General features: G+C 42.4%; 1 protein-coding gene across 5 annotated transcripts in view; it reads right to left on the bottom strand.

Moving 5' to 3' along the window:
- Positions 1-14019, bottom strand: part of LOC139583752 (zinc finger protein 438-like) — a 93579-nt gene extending 79560 nt beyond the window's left edge. For 3 of the 5 annotated variants that reach the window (XM_071415185.1, XM_071415186.1, XM_071415187.1), the window contains exon 1: positions 13894-14019. The gene's annotated coding sequence lies outside the window, so the exon portion shown is untranslated. The remainder of the gene's footprint in view (positions 1-13893) is intronic. The other 2 variants (XM_071415184.1, XM_071415183.1) reach the window with 1 other exon arrangement.
- Positions 14020-15024: the final 1005 nt, after the last annotated feature.

Genomic DNA, 15024 nt, shown 5'->3' with positions numbered 1-15024 from the left:
CCCACTGCTGGGCTAGGGAGTTACATAGAGATGACAGGGAGTGGGCATGGAATTCAACCTTACTGCATGCCATGTCATATCATGTCACGGACATATTTCAATACAAAATGCCTACATGAAACAAACTAGATGTACGTTTTCTCCAATGCTTGCGGAAGTAAATGACTTAGCAGGCATAGATTTGAAAAATATGAGTAAATAAAACTGAGTATTTAGAGGGGAAATGCCCAGCACATGTAGGCTATCAATGTGCATCTCTACCAGCCTATATGGACCAACGTCGACTTGAATCTAGACCACAGTGTCTTTCTTATCATATCCTAACTAAACAAAGTATTCTCTTTTCTGCCTCTCCTCACCGGTGACCCAGTCATCACTACAGCATTTCCCTTGACTCCTTCCTTACTAAACAGAGCTTCGAGTTCACATTATGAGAGATGGTTTCATTTCACGTGCTCTCTGCCTTTATGACTGAAACAGGATGTCATGAGGTCGTGAGTCGGCGTCATTTCAGCTTTCTCATGTTGTTATTACAACTTCATTACTGAACACCGGACACACGGTTTCCTCTTATCAACTGATGGTGGCTCAGAACTGGCGCCAGAGAACGTGTTCATTACATGGAAATACAGTATGTTCAGCCTATTACTGGACAATGAACCACTGAAATAACGATGAAAAACTGAAGTGGCTTACTAAGCATAACGCGTCACATACACTGAGTACACCATAATATTAGGAACACCTTAATATTGAGTTGCACCCCCTTTTGCCCTCAGAACAACCTCAATTCGTCGGGGCGCGGACTCTACAAGGTGTCAAAAGCGTTCCACAGGGATGCTGGCCCATGTTGACTCCAATGCTTCCCACAGTTGTGTCAAGTTTGCTGGATGTCCTTTGGGTGGTGGACCATTCTTGATACACACGGGATACTGTTGAGCGTGAAAAACCCAATAGTGTTGCAGTTCTTGACACAAATCGGTATGCATGGCACGTACTACCCAGTGGTGTAAAGTACTTAAGTAAAAATACTTGAAAGTACTACTTTAGTATCTGTACATTACTATCTGTACATTACAGTACTGTTACATATACTGTAATGTACAGATACATTACAGTATCTGTACATTACTAACTTTTACTTAACTACATTCCTAAAGAAAATTATATACTTTTTACTTCAAACATTTTCCCTGACACCCAGAAGTACTCAATACATTTTGAATGCTTAGAAGAACAGAAATTCTAAAATTCACCCACTTGAGTCTGGCAGACTTACTAAACACATGCTTTGTTTGTAAATGATATCTGAGTGTTGGAGCGTGCACCTGGCTATCCGTAAATTTAAATAAACAAGAAGATTATGCCATCTGGTTTGCTTAATATAAGGAATTTGAAATGATTTATACTTTTACTTTTGATACTTAAGTATATTTTAGAAATTACATTTACTTTTGATAGTTAAGTATATTTCAAACCAAATACTTTTATATGTAGCCTAGGCCTACTGGTTGTATGAATTTGGGATCCATCTTCCCACAACCGTCCCAGAGTCTGTTTGGAACAGGCTATTTCTTTCTCCACAAGCTGACCAATAGAATAGCTCAACTTTTCTAATGTGGGGGATAGTAGATTGAGTCATTACTCATCTTGTTGAATGAGGAAAATTAGATATGGACAGTTATTCTAACATCTTCAAACTGCACGTTAGAATTCGGTAAGAAGGACTGGACATCGTTGCATCCTCGACTTGCATGCTCTGTTAATATGAATGACTATAATCTAAAAATATGATTTCTGTCATTATGAGCACCGTGGTTGGACGCCCTAACCAGGTTACGCACCTAATGCATATGGGTCCGGCAGATTTCTCAAATTTCTGGTAAATTAAAATGTTGCCGGTCACATTTTCCTTACAGAAACCCGCTACGACAGTTCAAAAGACACTTAAATATTGTCTGGCTCATTCACCCTCTGAACACGCACACAATCCATCTCTCAATTGTCTCCAGGCTTATAAATCCTTCTTTAACCCGTCTCCTCCCCTTCATCGACACGGATTTAACAAGTGACATCAATAAAGGATCATAGCTTTCACCTGGATTCACCTGGTCTGTCATGGAAAGAGCAGATGTCTATAATGTTTTGTATACTCAGTGTATAAAGCTCCTCTATTAAAAGTGCACGTCAAAAACTGACACGTTCTTGTCAGAGAGTTAAACCACGTTCACGTCACACAATGTCAACTGTCACCATAAATACACGTCCAAACGACATGCATTCCTTTATTACGAAGTCAGGAAGCATCTTGAATTTAAAATTTCATTCCCTATTTTCTAGGAAGCACAATATAGGCCTAACCAGTGACTGACTGAAACATTCACTAGCCTATTTCTGTACCTGTACCACATCCAGACATCCACAATATGGACCTTATTCATTATTCAGTCTTATATGCACTTTCCTTTTCCTCTGACAAGCTGTTCCTCTGCAGGCCTGAATAGATATTAAGGCCTTCTGATTAAGGTTTCATGAAACATCTTCCAGGTAGAAAACATCTTGAGGTAGGTCAGGTTGGTCAAGTTATTTTACAGATGTTTTCATCATTCAAGCTGATAGGCAAAGAGACTTGAGGGAAATCCAGCAAAAATTGTAGGCTATATAATTTTAGCAAAATGTTAATACTGGATTGGATTTACCATTTTGTAAAATGTGCATTTATAAGAAAAACTTGATATCCCATTTGACAGCAAGATTACAACCTCAATGACCATAACATTGAGAACACATTACACATAAAATACAGAATGTACTGTATATGGATGTGTATACTTTGGCATGTAGGTATAGTCTCACCTTGCATAGCAGCTCTCAGTTTATACCATGATATGATACTTCTCCCATACAGCCTAACTATTCTCCAGAACCGACCTCCTGTCTTCTATCATAAAGACTTGGCACGCGTTTAACATACCTTCTTGTTCTTTCAACAATAAACACAAGGGTGAGCTTTATAATTTAAAAAGTCTACAGAGTTGAGATGAGCAGAGGTAAGCATAAATTCACTCGTTCTTGCAACAAATAGGCGATACCGACATAATTGACCGGAATTATTAAATAAACAGACAAGTTTCTTTCAACCCTCACCCCCCCCCTTCCTCCTCCTCACCCCTTTCCCCTCTTCCTCCTGACCCCTCTCTCCTCCTCCTCCTCCCTCTCTCCTCCTGACCCCTCTCTCCTCCCTCTTTCCCCTCCTCCATCTCTCACCCCTTTCCCCTCCTCCCCTCTCACCCCTTTCCCTCCTCCCTCTCACCCCTCCTCCATCTCTCACCCCTTTCCCCTCCTCCCTCCTCCTCCCTCTCTCACCCCTCTCCCCTCCTCCCTCCTCCTCCCTCTCTCACCCCTCTCCCCTCCTCCGTCATCTCCTCTCACCACATGTGAAACCACACTGTAGCTCCTAACATGCCAAAGTAAGCGCTCCACATCTTTCAAACAGAGTGTGTTTACAATAGATCAGAGTCCCACACTTCCACTGGATTTCACTGTACTGTATTGGACTTTATTAATAAAATAAAACAGAGGGAATCCCTTTTTAGTGTAACATGATACACAAGAAATGCGTGACCAAAAGTATGTGGACACCTACTCGTCAAACATCTCATTCCAAAATCACGGGCATTAATATAGTCGGTCCCACATTTACTGCAATAACAGCCTCCACTCTTATGGGAAGGCTTTCCACTAGATGTTGGAACATTGCTGTGCGGACTTGCTTCCATTCAGACACAAGAGAATTATTGAAGTCGGGCACTGATGTTGGGTGATTAGGCCTGGCTTGCAGTTGGTGTTCCAATTCATCCCAAAGGTGTTCGATGGGGTTGAGGTCAGGGTTCTGTGCAGGCCAGTCAAGTTCTTCCACACCAATCTCAAGAAACCATTTCTGTATGGACCTCGCTTTGTGCACAGGGGCATTGTCATGCTGAAACATTTAAGTGCCTATGTGCCTAACTATGCCTAACTATGGGGACCAAACCATGAAAAACACTCGCAGATCATTATTCCTCCTCCACCAAACTTTACAGTTGGCACTATGCATTGGGGCAGGGAGCGTTGCCCTGGCATCCGCCAAACCCAGATTCATCCATCGGACTGCCAGATGGTGAAGCCTGATTCATCACTCCAGAGAAAGCATTTCCACTGCTCCAGAGTCCAATGGCGGCGACCTTAACATCACTCCAGCCGCCAACTCTTGGCAGTGCGCATGGTGATCTTAGGTTTGTGTGCGGCTGCTCGGCCATGGAAACGCATTTCATGAAGCTACCGACGAACAGCTCTTGTGCCGACGTTTCTTCCAGAGGCAGTTTGGAACTCTCTAGTGAGTGTTGCAGCCAAGGAGAGATGATTTTTACACGCTACGCACTTTAGCACTCAGCAGTCCCGTTCTGTGAGCTTGTGTGGCCTACCACTTCTCGGCTGAGCCGTTGGTGCCCCTAGACGTTTCCACTCCACAATAACACCACTCTCAATTGACCAGGGCAGCACTAGCAGGGCAGATATTTGACAAACTGACTTGTTCGAAAGGTAGAATCCTATAACGGTGCCACGTTGAAAGTCACTGAGCTCTTCAGTAAGGCTATTGTGCTATCTATGGAGAATGCATGGCTGTGTGCTCAACTTTATACACCTGTCAGCAACAGATGTGGCTGAAATAACCGAATCCACTAATTTGAAGGGGTGTCCACATACATTCATATTAGAGGTTATGATTTTTCAACGCCGATACCGATTATTGGAGGACCAAAAAAAGCCGATACCGATTAAATCGGCCAATTTTTTTTACATTTATTTGTAATAATGACAATTACAACAATACTGAATGAACACTTATTTTAACTTAATATAATACATCAATAAAATCAATTTAGCCTCAAATAAATAATGAAACATGTTCAATTTGGTTTAAATAATGCAAAAAACAAAGTGTTGGAGAAAAAAGTAAAAGTGCAATATGTGCTATGTAAGAAAGCTAACGTTTATGTTCCTTGCTCAGAACATGAGAACATATGAAAGTTGGTGGTTCCTTTTAACATGAGTCTTCAATATTCCCAGGTAAGAAGTTTTAGGTTGTAGTTATTATAGGAATTATAGGACTATTTCTCTCTATACCATTTGTATTTCATTAACCTTTGACTATTGGATGTTCTTAAAGGCACTTTAGTATTGCCAGTGCAACAGTATAGCTTCCGTCCCTCTCCTCGCTCCTACCTGGGCTCGAACCAGGAACACATCGACAACAGCCATCCTCGAAGCAGCGTTACCCATGCAGAGCAAGGGGAACAACTACTCCAAGTCTCAGAGCGAGTGACGTTTGAAACGCTATTAGCGCGCACCCCGCTAACTAGCTAGCCATTTCACATTGGTTACACCAGCCTAATCTTGGGAGTTGATAGGCTTGAAGTCATAAACAGCGCAATGTTTGAAGCATTGCGAAGAGCTGCTGGCAAAACGCACGAAAGTGCTGTTTGAATGAATGCTTACGAGCTTGCTGGTGCCTACCATCGCTCAGTCAGACTGCTCTAACAAATCATAGACTTAATTATAACATAATAACACACAGAAATACGAGCCTTAGGTCATTAATATGGTCGAATCCGGAAACTCATCATCTCGAAAACAAAACGTTTATTCTTTCAGTGAAATGCGGAACCGTTCCATATTTTATCTAACGGGTGGCATCCATAAGTCTAAAAATTCCTGTTACATTGCACAACCTTCAATGTTATGTCATAATTACGTAAAATTCTGGCAAATTAGTTTGCAACGAGCCAGGAGGCCCAAACTGTTGCATATACCCTGACCCTGCGTGCAATGAATGCAAGAGAAGTGACACAATTTCATCTGGTTAATATTGCCTGCTAACCTGGATTTCTTTTAGCTAAATATGCAGGTTTAAAAAGATATACTTCTGTGTATTGATTATAAGAAAGGCATTGATGTTTATGGTTAGCTACAGTCATGCAACGATTGTGCTTTTTTCGCAAATGCGCTTTTGTTAAATCATCCCGTTTGGCGAAGTTGGCTGTCTTTGTTAGGAAGAAATAGTCTTCACAAAGTTCGCAACGAGCCAGGCGGCCCAAACTGCTGCATATACCCTGACTCTATTGCAAGAGAAGTGACACAATTTTCCTAGTTAAAAGAAATTCATGTTAGCAGGGAATATTAACTAAATATGCACGTTAAAAAATATATACTTGTGTATTGATTTTAAGAAAGGCATTCATGTTTATGGTTAGGTACACGTTGGAGCAACGACAGTCCTGTTTCGCGATTGCGCACTGCGTTGGACTAGTTAACCGTAAGGTCGCAAGATTGAATCCCCGAGCTGACAAGGTAAAAATCTGTCATTCTGCCCCTGAACAAGGCAGTTAACCCACCGTTCCTAGGCCGTCATTGAAAATAAGAATGTGTTCTTAACTGACTTGCCTAGTTAAATAAAGGTGTATAAAAATAAATAAATAAATGAATAGCACCACATGCTATTCGTAGCTATGAAACATACAGGCTGTGGTCCAGTCGATAGAGAGATCGGAGTAGGCCTATTTGTCCACATGCTGCTTCATGGAAAGCAAAATAAAAGCGATATGGTAAGGATATCACCCTGGAACACAACACAAACATGGGAGCTGACATCTTCATCGTTTTGTCTTGAGCTAAGATTTTAAATGGCTCTTCCTTAGTGGAAAGTTCCCCCTTTTCCACCCTGCCATCATAAATCCACCTCAGTGAATCACATTATAGGCCTCCCTCTCTTGGTGTGTCCTCAGAAACACTGAGTGTGCATATTCAATGTTTCTCCTCACATTTATGCCTAGGCCAACCGCCATTCATCTGACTGAATTCAGTTATTTTCTCTGTCATCATGAAATAGGAAATGCAATGTTTTAAGGGGAACATGTTTACAACATCTATATTATAATATGCTGCTCATTCTAAGCTGCGGGCTGATCTACAATTCTGTACCGATTTCCTTCATTTTAGAATCAAAAGAAGCATGCCGTCCTCTTACATTCCACAGGCCACTTTATAATGGGCTGGGTTTTGTATTTATTTCGTTTTTTACGGTTTCTGTGTTTGGAATGGCATGGTTATTATTGGAGATTCAGCTGTCATAACGCAATTGATAAGCGTTTGTAGGCCCATTTTGAATCTGTTGAATGATGGCTAATTTAACCTTGCTACAGAATTGTTAACAGAATACAGTTGAAGTCAGAAGTTTACATACACCTTAGCCAAATACATTTAAACTCAGTTTCTCACAAATCCTGGCATTTAATCCTAGTAAAAAATTCCCTGTCTTAGGTCAGTTAGGATCACCACTTCATTTTAATAATGTGAAATGTCAGAATAATAGTAGAGAGAATGATTTATTTAAGCTTTAATTTCTTTCATCACATTCCCAGTGGGTCAGAAGTTTACATACACTCAATTAGTATTTGGTAGCATTGCCTTGAAATTGTTTAACTTGAGTCAAACGTTTTGGATAGCCTGCCACAAGCTTCCCACAATAAGTTGGATGAATTTTGGCACATTCCTCCTTACAGAGCTGGTGTAACGGAGTCAGGTGTGTATGCCTCCTTGCTCGCACACGCTTTTTCAGTTCTGCCAACACATTTTCTATAGGATTTGGGGTCAGGGCTTTGTGATGGCCACTCCAATACCTTGACTTTGTTGTACTTAAGCCATTTTGCCACAACTTTGGAAGTATGCTTGGGGTCATTGTCCATTTGGAAGACCCATTTGCAACCAAGCTTTAACTTCCTGACTAATGTCTTGAGATGTTGCTTCAATATATCTACATAATTTCCCTACCTCATGATGCCATCTATTTTGTGAAGTGCACCAGTCCCTCCTGCAGCAAAGCACCCCCACAACATGATGCTGCCAACCCCGTGCTTCACGGTTGGGATGGTGTTCTTCAGCTTGCAAGCCTCCCCCTTTTTCCTCCAAACATAACGATGGTCATTATGGCCAAACAGTTCTATTTAATTTTCATCAGACCAGAGGACATTTCCCCAAAAAGTATGATCTTTGTCCCCATGTGCAGTTGCAAACCGTAGTCTGGCATTTTTATGGCGGTTTTGGAGCAGTGGCTTCTTCCTTGCTGAGCAGCCTTTCAGGACTCGTTTTACTGTGGATATAGATACTTTTGTACATGTTTCCTCCAGCATCTTCACAGGGTCCTTTGCTGTTGTTCTGGGATTGATTTGCACTTCTCGCACCAAAGTACGTTCATCTCTAGGAGACAGAACGCGTCTCCTTCCTGAGCGGTATGACGGCTGCGTGGTCCCATGGTGTTTATACTTGCGTACTATTGTTTGTACAGATGAACACGGTACCTTCAGGCGTTTGGAAATTGCTCCCAAGGATAAACCAGACTTGTGGAGGTCTGCAACTTTTTTCCTGAGGTCTTGGCTGATTTCTTTTGATTTTCCGATTATGTCAAGCAAAGAGGCACTGAGTTTGAAGGTAGGCCTTGAAATACATCCACAGGTACACCTCCAATTGACTCGAATTATGTCAATTAGCCTATCAGAAGCTTCTAAAGCCATGACGTCATTTTCTGGAATTTTCCAAGCTGTTTAAAGGCACACTCAACTTAGTGTATGTAAACTTCTGACCCACTGGAAATGTGATACAGTGAATTATAAGTGAAATAATCTGTTTGTAAACAATTGTTGGAAAAATTACTTGTGTCATGCACAAAGAAAATGTCCTAACAGATTTGCCAAAACTATAGTTTGTTAACAAGACATGTGTGGAGTGGTTGAAAAACGAGTTTTAATGACTCCAACCTAAGTGTATGTAAACTTCCGACTTCAACTGTATGTGATTCTCCATACCCGTTACAGGTTCGCTAATGGAAAGCATTGCATGGAATATTTCAATGACCTTGTTAATGGCGATACTTTCTTCATTCTCGAATCTCTGAAAAAAAGCATCTTAGAAATGTCTGTGCCCAGTTGCACGTGGTTCTACAAAAAAACAGTGAAAACTCAGAGAGATATTAATTCGACGCTTTGCACAGAGTGAGGAGTTCCCTTGCCATTTTAGCTGACGGCAGGTTAGTAACTTTTGCAACAAAATTATTTTATTGTGCTTGTCCGGTTGCACACAGACTTTTATGGTCACACAAGGTGCCACTGGTAGATTCAAAATGAGTAGCCTAACAGTTATTTACATGGCCCCAGTTGCATTTTTAAACAAATTGATTTTTCTGTACGAAATCAATCACATGTAAACATAGGGTGACAGTGAGCAAAATAACCACGGACGGGAAGTTGACAATGGCTTATTAGTAAGCATAAATAAACTGTATTTCTATTTGCAGTCCTCAAAGATGAATTTCAATTCAATCTAATTAACGAGATCCAATGATCTACCGCCCACAAGGCGGGTTGCCGCTCGTGCAAGGGATGGGCAAAGTACTTTTTTCTCTCCAATTTCGTGGTAGCCAATTGGTAGTTACAGCCTTGTCCATACGGGAGTAGCAGCGATGGCACTCGGGAGAGGCGAAGGTCGAGAGCCGTGCCTCCTCCGAAACACGACCCAGCCAAGCCGCACTGCTTCTTGATACAATGCCCGCTTAACCCGGAAGCCAGACGCACCAATCTGTCGGAGGAAACACCGTGTCAGCGTTCACTGCGCCCGGCCCGCCACAGGAGGTGCTAGAACGCGATGGGAACAAGGAAATCTTCGGCCTGAAAAACCCTCCCCTAATCCAGACGACGCTGGACCAATTGTGCGCCGCCTCATGGGTCTCCCAGTCACAGCCAGCTGTGACACAGCCTGGAATCAAACCCGGGTCTGCAGTGACACCTCAAGCACTGCGATGCAGTGCCTTAGACCACTGCGCCACCCAGGAGGCCCCCGCAAATTGTTTGAACAAACAATTGGTCCCCCAAAAATGCAGCCCTCGGTTGAATTTCAAAATCCCGATGTGGCCCTCAAGCCAAAACGTTTGCCCACCCCTGCGCTAGTGCATCATTATAAAATTGCGCTAAGAAATAGCATTATACCTTCCTGAGCGGAAGTGAGAAAGTGAAATCATCACATGAGAAAGGCCATACTACAGGTGTGCATCCTATTTCTTATTTTATTTCACCTTTATTTAACCAGGTAGGCCAGTTGAAAACAAGTTCTCATTTACAACTGCGACCTGGCCAAGATAAAGCAAAGCAGTGCAACAAAAACAACACAGAGTTACACATGGGATAAACAAACATACAGTCAATAACACAATAGAAAAGTCTATGTACAGTGTGTGCAAATGTAGTAAGATTAGGGAGGTAAACCAATAAATAGGCCATAGTGGCAAAATAACAATTACAATTTAGCATTAACACTGGAGTGATAGATGTGCAGATGATGATGTGCAAGTAGAGATACTGGGGTGCAAAAGAGCAACAAAAAAAACAATATGGGGATGAGGTAGTTGGGTGGGCTATTGACAGATGGGCTGTGTACAGGTGCAGTGATCGGTAAGCTGCTCTGACAGCTGATGCTTCTAGTTAGTGAGCGAGATATAAGTCTCCAGCGTCAGTGATTTTTGCAAATCGTTCCAGTCATTAGCAGCAGAGAACTGTAAAGAAAGGCGGCCAAAGGAGGTGTTGGCTTTTGGGATGACCAGTGAAAAATACCTGCTGGAGCGCATGCTACGGGTTGGCGTTGCTATGGTGACCAGTGAGCTGAGATAAGGTGGGGCTTTACCTAGCAAAGACTTATAGATGACCTAGAGCCAGTGGGTTTGGCGACGAATATGTAGCGAGGGCCAGCCAACGAGAGCATACAGGTCGCAGTGGTGGGTAGTATATAGGGCTTTAGTGACAAAACGGATGGCACTGTGATAGACTACATCCAATATGCTGAGTAGAGTGTTGTAGGCTATTTTGTAAATGACATCGCCAAAGTCAAGGATCGGCAGGATGGTCAGTTTTACGAGGGTATGTTTGGCAGCATGAGTGAAGGAGGCTTTGTTGCGAAATAGGAAGCATATTCTAGATTTAATTTTGGATTGGAGATGCTTAATGTGAGTCTGGAAGGAGAGTTTACTGTCTAACCAGACACCTATCCATTAGTAGTTGTACACATATTCTAGATCAGAACCGTACAGAGTAGTGATGCTAGTCGGGCGGGCGGGTGCGGGCAGCAATCGGTTGAAGAGCATGCACTTAGTTTGACTAGCATTTAAAAGCAGTTGGAGGCCACGGAAGGAGTGTTGTATGGTGTTGAAGCTCATTTGGAGGTTTGTTAGCACAGTGTCCAAAGAAGGGCCAGATGTATACAGAATGGTGTCGTCTGCGTAGAGGTGGATCAGAGAATCACCAGCAGCAAGAAAGACATCATTGATATATACATAGAAAAGAGTCGGCCCAAGAATTGAACCCTGTAGAGACTGCCGGAGATCCGGACAACAGGCCCACCAATCTGACAAACTAAACTCTATCTGAGAAGTAGTTGTTGAACCAGGCGAAGCAGTGATTTGAGAAACCAATGCTATTGAGTCTGCCAATAAGAATGCGGTGATTGACATTCGAAAGCCTTGGCCAGGAAATGGTCAGTGATCTGTTTGTTAACTTGGCTTTCGAAGATTTTAGAAAGGCAGGGCAGGATGGATATAGGTCTGTAACAGTTTGGAGCTAGAGTGTCTCCCCCTTTGAATAGGGGGGTGACCGCGGCAGCTTTCCAATCTTTAGGGATCTCTGACGATACGAAAGAGAGGTTGAACAGGCTAATTGTAGGGGTTGCAACAATTGCGGCAGACAATTTTAGGAAGAGAGGGTCCAGATTGTCTAGCCCAGCTGATGTGTCGGGATCCAGATTTTGCAGCTGTTTCAGAACATCAGCTGTCTGGATTTGGGTGAAGGAGAAGCAGGGGGGGGGGGGGCTTGGGCAGGTTGCTGCGGGGGGTGCAGAGCTGTTGGCCGGGGTAGGGGTAGCCAGGTGGAAAGCATGGCCGGCCGTAAAAAAATGCTTATTGAAATTCTTAATTGTCGTAGATTTATCGGTGGTGACAGTGTTTCCTAGCCTCAGTGCAGTGGGCAGCTGGGAGGAGGTGCTCTTATTCTCCATGGACTTTACAGTGTCCCAAAACTTTTTGGAATTAGTGCTACAGGATGCACATTTCTGTTTGAAAAAGCTAGCCTTTGTTTTCCTAACTGCCTGTGTATATTGGTTCCTAACTTCCCTGAAAAGTTTAATATCGCGGGGGCTATTCGATGCTAATGCAGTACGCCACAGGATGTTTTTGTGCTGGCAGTCAAGTCAGGAGTGAACCAGGGGCTGTTCTTAGTTCTACATTTTTTTGAATGGGGCATGCTTATTTAAAGAGCAACCAGACATCCTCTACTGATGTGATGAGGTCAATATCCTTCCAGGATACCCGGGCCAGGTCGATCAGAAAGGCCTGCTCGCTGAAGTATTTTAGGGAGCGTTTGACAGTGATGAGTGGTGGTCGTTTGACCGCGGACCCATTACGGACACAGGCAATGAGGCAGTGATCACTGAGATCCTGGTTGAAGACAGCAGAGGTGTATGTGGAGGGCAAGTTGGTCAGGATGAGAGTGCCCATGTTTACGGATTTAGGGTTGTACCTGGTAGGTTCCTTGATAATTTGTGTGAGATTGAGGGCATCTAGCTTAGACTGTAGAACGGCCGGGGTGTTAAGCATATCCCAGTTTAGGTCACCTAACAGTACGAACTCTGAAGATGGATGGGGGGGCAATCAATTCACATATGGTGTCCAGGGCACAGCTGGGGGCTGAGGGGGGTCTATAACAAGCGGCAACAGTGAGAGACTTATTTCTGGAAAGGTGGATTTTTAAAAGTAATAGCTTGAACTGTTTGGGCACAGACCTGGATAGCAAAACAGAACTCTGCAGGCAACTCCACCTCCTTTGGCAGTTCAATCTTGATGGGAAATGATGTAGTTGGGGATGGAGATTTCAGAATTTTTGGTGGCCTTCCTATTTCCTCTTCTTACAAAACCACTCATGGCACAAGTAGTGAACATTTCTGTTTAGATTTTTAATTTTTTATACAAATGATTCAATTTGCCTATTCAACCGTGGCACTGGGGATTACTCTACAGGCCACTATCAGTTCCACTGTATCTGTCTGGCACCTGCACAGTTAGATGTAGCCACGCAGTTACATGATTCCTATCATATTGCTTTTCCAATTGCAAATACGAATGGCAAAATAAAGCTAGTCTGTTTTCTAATGTTGGCTGATCGTGAAGGTGCCTTGGACGAAATACTGACCTATATGACAGTCGTCAATAGTTACCACAATCACAAAATCACAAACCCCACCTATTTCTACAATTTATCTTCTTAAAATGTGATTTAAACCTAACATTAACCACACTGTTAACCTGTATGCCTAACCTAAAATTAAGACCAAAAGTCAACAACAAAAATGACATTTTACGATATAGCCAATTTTGACTTTGTGGCTGTGGTAACTAGAGGAAACCCCTATGCATTATGACATGAGTTGATACATGACCTAGTCTACTGTAGCTAAATGCATGGCACAAAAAGAATATGCACGACTTTCATGTTTGAAAATCAGTGGAAAGCACACATTCACAGCTATTTCGCACACCTAAACACACAGGTTGTACACTGGTAGCGTGTGTTTTTCCTGATATGCAATGTTATGAAAAGGCCAAAGAAGCCTGCTATCGCTCCCTCTGTATCCTTACTTTCCTATTGGCTGAAATTAACATCGTAATATCATTGCACAGCAAGCTCATTACCATTGGGATTTATTTTCTATTGCCAACGGTGAAAGGGTTAAAACAAATTGTAGAGTTACTTTCAGACATCTCACCTGTATCCCCGGTTGTTTTGGAGGCTTCTTCGTTAATTTGTCAATTGCGACATATTCATTTCTTGTAGAACCGCAGATCTTCATAACTGTTTGTCTACAGCCATTTTGAGCTGTACCTCGAGCTACGGATGACGGGGGAGAGAGTAGTAAGTCGCTGCTCTTTCAATCAAAATCTTACTCAAATTTATATTGGTAATAGTGAGACAAATATAAACTGAAAACATAGTTTGATTTTATTTCGATATTTTTCATGCATTTTGTAAAGAATGGAATATGTTGCAATCGCATAGTCCCGAACCCCCCTTTTTGAGTGAAATGGTATGTCTCTTAGAATACTGGGTAAACTCGTCAAATGTAGCCAATCAGCGACTTTGAAATGTAAGCCTCCAAGGTATCAATATAAACAGGATTTGACGCTTGCAAGTACAGTAGAGGTATGATTGAAAAAAATTCAGACAGTTTTTTAATCTTCAATCACTATTTGAATTTATGATGAACAGCCCTGCAATGCTCTGTGCTCCCGGTCAAGATCTGTGCATACACAATAAATAAGTAGCCTATGCTGTCCTGTTTTAGAATTAAATGTGAGTTTCTGTAGTTGGACCGCAAACAGTTTGGGCGTCGTCATTCTTTTTCATATTTTTCTATTACACAATACAGTAGGTTATATCAAATTATGAGAATCCTTATTTTGTGTTACAGTAGTAATAGTAGTAGTATAGTATATTAGTAGGCTATTCTGATGACAGTTTCCATTATAGAAGCACACCATGTTGCTTCTGCAACGTGTAGGCTATTCCGTTCCACAAACAAACAACTCCCCGATGGTGTAGAACAATATGCTGCTGCCTCCCTGGATGTATTCAAGCATGATGTTATTAGTTTTGCTGGGATCAGAGTCACTTCAGGCTACACATGTCCTGTTCAGTTAACCGCTGTCACAGCCTGTAGTGTATGGTCCCTGGCAGGTGGTGTTGCTCACTGCTGTGGCGGTGTAGTGAGGCAGCGCGAGCGAGGCTTTCCACAGTCTGAGGAATCGCCTTCACACACGCATGCACACACACATTCTCTCGCTCAGTCCCACATGCAACATATAGTGTTACAGATGTTATTATCGAATACACATATTAC

Source organism: Salvelinus alpinus, chromosome 8 (genome assembly GCF_045679555.1).
Source record: "Salvelinus alpinus chromosome 8, SLU_Salpinus.1, whole genome shotgun sequence".
Taxonomy (NCBI): domain Eukaryota; kingdom Metazoa; phylum Chordata; class Actinopteri; order Salmoniformes; family Salmonidae; genus Salvelinus; species Salvelinus alpinus.
This window is presented reverse-complemented; position numbering and strand designations above follow the sequence as displayed.